Raw genomic sequence first — 4077 nt, 5'->3', positions numbered from 1 at the left:
AGGCATAGGAAACAAGCACAGAAGAGAACATTCATGGGAGATATCTAACTCCTTGATATTATAATGCATACAAATCAATATGGTCGCCCTATCGTTGCACCTAGAGCTTTCTTCCAGCACCGGTGATGCTTATGGAGAGCACAGCCCCCAGTATCAATACCGAAGAAGCAGTCACCACCCTCTTCTATGCGAGTTTCTTTTTGCGTTTTTTTCCTTCGTTTTTCTTTTTTTTATTTTAAAAGATTTTATTTATTTATTTATCTTTAGCGGGGAAGGAGAGAGGGAGAGAAACATCAATGTATGGTTGCCTTTCGTGCGTCCCCTACTGGCAACTGGCCTGCAGGGAGCTGGCCTGCAACCCAGGCATGTGCCCTGACTGGGAATTGAACCCCAATCCTCTGGTTCGCAGGCCCACACTCAATCCACTGAGCTACACCAGCCAGGGCTCCTTCATTTTTCTTAATCAACTCTGCTGTTGTTGCTACTTCTCAGCAAAGTTGGTAAAAACAAAGTTGCCCTCATTGAACACAGCACTGTAGCAATCAGGACGTTTAAAACCTTCGGCCTCCTGGGTGAAGACAGCACTGGGTAGCGTTTAGAGCTCTGGTTTACAAACGAGGTGGTCACAGGCTTTCCTGGCTTGGGGACTTCCACAGCTTTCCTAATCAGGCCATCGTAGGAGGTCCGAGTGAAATTCGTTTCAAAGCTAATATAAGAAAATTCTAATTCTGGAGTGATGCGAATTGTCCGGTAAGTTCCATCCAATTTCATGCCATTCATCGAATTCCCACAAGGATTAAACACTGCGGCCTCAATGACAGGACCTGGTATCAAGTCAGAAATTCCATTCTCATGATGACATGCTTTGCAGTAACACCATCTCCCATGTAAATCTTGTCCATAACCGCTGGGTTGAGCGCCCTCATCGGAATTGCCAGGATTTGACCTGGCTGACTGATCAAAAGTATAAAAGTACTTATACTGGGAAATCTAAAGTACACAGGTATCAACAATCAGAATTCATATGTCCGGTAAATATGCTGCTCCTTTTGGGGCAATTGAGTTAAGAAACTACTTCTTCCTGGAAATTTTGTTGCGGGCAGCCTTAGTGAGAAGGCTTCATGAAATTCCTCCGAAATAAAAGAGGCTTTGGATTGGGCCAGTTCCAGGGTGATTCTCAGGCAACTTTCGGCAGGGAAACCAGTGGGTCAGCGCGCGGGCGGTGCGGCACGCCCTGGAGGTTCACGGAGACAAACTTGCTGTTCTCGGTGAGTGCCTGAGTCTCCTGCGTGTCAGCCTTTGTCACACGTACGATTGAGCATTGCAAATGGGCACAGTATGTCCAGTTTGGATCTTGGGATAGCGTGAAGATTCCCAAATCTTCGATTTGCCTCAGGTTGCTCCCTGGAGAATCAAACCTCCCGTGGCTTCTCAGTGAGACGAGTGAACAGCCAACGACCATAGCAAATCAACTGAATTAAATATCGTCTTCCACCATTGCTGTGGATTGTTGCAGCTGTTTAGACTAAAATTCGGGTTCCGTTTTTAGCTATAATTTCTTCTTATTTGTTTGACAAAGAATCAATCATTTTTTTCTGCTTGTGTGTGTGTGTGTGTGTGTATGTGTGTGTGCCTGAGCAAAAGTCGAACCCGAGTCTCTGTTCAAAGAGACTCTTCTAGTCTGCTCTTTCCCTGAGCGCTAGCTGATGTCACCGACCAACTGTAGAAGCTTCAGCTTTTTTGTTCTTAACAGAATCATAGTGTCTAGAGCTGAACAAAAATTAAAGTCATCTACCCAGGCTTTTTCTTTTTCAGTTTAGGACATCATAGTTCTATGCGTATGTAAAATTATTGGGGGAAGAGATCTATACTATCTCTTAGGTTTTTTTTTTTACTATTAACCTGTAATAAATAGTTGTTACCCTGGATTGGATTTCTTATAAGTATTGGTTTAAGGTGTTTGTAACAGACAAGAATATTTATCTTTTAAATGAAAAAACAAATAAAAAAACTACCTCGCTTTGGGGACAATATTAAGGAAGCTGATAAACCTGCAAGTTGTGCTGCTGGGTCGGAGTCAGGGCCCTCGGGAGCTGCGGATGCAGCCACGGAGATTCCGAGAGCCTCTTGTAATCAACCAGGACAGGTGACCGGGTTGGCAATAAGTAGTCAAATCCTTAAAGCTTTTATCCAAGATAATTGTGTGAGTGTGTGTGTGGGGGGAAACAGAGAAAAGCAACTAGAATATAGTATAGACTTTAAAATAAGCTGTAAAATGTAAAAGAGATTAAAGAGAGCAGTGCACGGTAGCATAAATAAAATATGTAAAAATACTGAAATGATGATTTTATATCTGACAGCATGATGCCAAAATAACACTGTGGCAATGATGACTGTGGCTGAAATTATTTTCTGATGACAGAACAGAACAAATGAGTACAAATCACAAACATGTCAAGGCTAGGTAAATAAATGTTCTTGACTAATGCCCTTGAAAACCAACTAATTCCAGAAATAGTAGCTGCCAGTCTTGCTGTATTTATAGCTTTCCTCCTTTTCGTCTCCTAATTTCCAAATCTCAATAGTCTTCCAGGAATAGAGCTGTGTACAAGAGCTAAGTGTCTTCTTAGAATTTCCCACTTTTTTTGTTATGGAATCATAATAAAAGTTCCATCTCTGTGGAACTTGCATAGATGTTCTCTAGTGGATGCTGCAGAAATGATAGTTTGGTTGAAAGAAGTTAAAAAAAGGTGTACTCTGCTTTGTGCTTCATGCTTCAGCTAAGAAGAGATGAAAGGCTAGGTCATGGAAAACAATCCCAATCTTTGGCTTTCTATCTTGTATATGGGTCAAAGAAGGCACACTCTGCCAAGGCTGGGTGGGGAAAAAGCAGCACCAGGTAGAGGTAATTTGAATGGGTGGAAAAATGATGTTCAGGGACGGCAGAAGTCAGCGGTCCACCCAGGAAACTAAACTACCGTGGATCTTAGAAGATACAAAGCATGGAGGCACGACGTTGTTCTGAGATCTGAGGGGCAGCACTAGAGGAATCACGCTGCAGATATGGCCCAATTCCCTTTTCTTTTTTTCTTTATTTATCTCTCCTTGCCTCTCCATTTCCCTTTCTTTTTGGAGACTTCTATGAAATCTTATCAGAAAATGATTAGAGCGACTTGTTTCTCTAAGGAAACATTTCTCAATGTACAGTGTTTATGTCAGTAGAAAAATTGAAACACTGGCCATTGATTCAGATGGTATTAAATTAGAAATCCACTTTTTGTTTCACTGTGTAGGATAGTAAAGAAGAAAGAATGTTTTCAAGTACATCAAAAATGGACAGCCAGCAGACACACAATTATATAATCAGATTTGAAGTACATATTCATTTGTCCAATCAACAGATATTTGTTGAATATCTAATATGTGGTAAGAAATTATGTGTTTCCCCCAAACGCAGGCCCTTCACAGAAGCATTTTGATATTTATATGTATTATTTGCACATGGTAGCTTACTGTGACACCTTTTTAAGAACATAAATGCGTATAATATTTAGCCCACAATGAATGACTGCTTGAATTAGGCTGTATTATAAAACGGACATGCCATGTTTGTTATATTTTGGACAATTCTCTTACATAGCACATTTGTTTTTCAGATTAAATTTTGCTAGCATTTTCCTATTTCCTCACAACTAACCACACATGCATCTTGCTGGCAACTGCGGGAGATTAAATTAAGACAAGTTTTCAGAAAATTTTTTTGCCTTACTGAATGACATACTGTCTTTATATCTTGAATATTTTCTTGATGTTTTTGTCCTTCTTTTCATAATTTTTTATATAAACCACTTGAATGCTGAAGACAGTTTCCTCTGCAAGAAAGAATGGAGGGAACTGGATTGATTTCAGAGACTTAGGCATGATGATGAGAAAGAAAAAGACCAAAAAAATCTGTCATTTAAAGGCAACTGAACCAGAAACCAAGCGGTGTGAGTTCTAATCCAAACTCTGGGGCCAAGTTAGGGGGTGGAGGGATTGAGCACAAAGGAAAAAGGACTCATGGGTGTGGACAACAGT

The 4077-nt window shown here is 40.6% G+C and overlaps 1 pseudogene; it reads right to left on the bottom strand.

Annotated features, from left to right (window-relative positions):
- Positions 1–463: 463 nt before the first annotated feature.
- On the bottom strand, positions 464–1589 carry LOC118985402 (S-adenosylmethionine decarboxylase proenzyme-like; annotated as a pseudogene).
- Positions 1590–4077: the final 2488 nt, after the last annotated feature.

This window comes from Sturnira hondurensis, unplaced genomic scaffold (genome assembly GCF_014824575.4).
Source record: "Sturnira hondurensis isolate 20B ecotype Veracruz unplaced genomic scaffold, ASM1482457v3 Scaffold0000648, whole genome shotgun sequence".
NCBI lineage: Eukaryota > Metazoa > Chordata > Mammalia > Chiroptera > Phyllostomidae > Sturnira > Sturnira hondurensis.
Note: the sequence above shows the minus strand (reverse complement) of the source record. Positions and strands in the feature narration are given on the sequence as shown.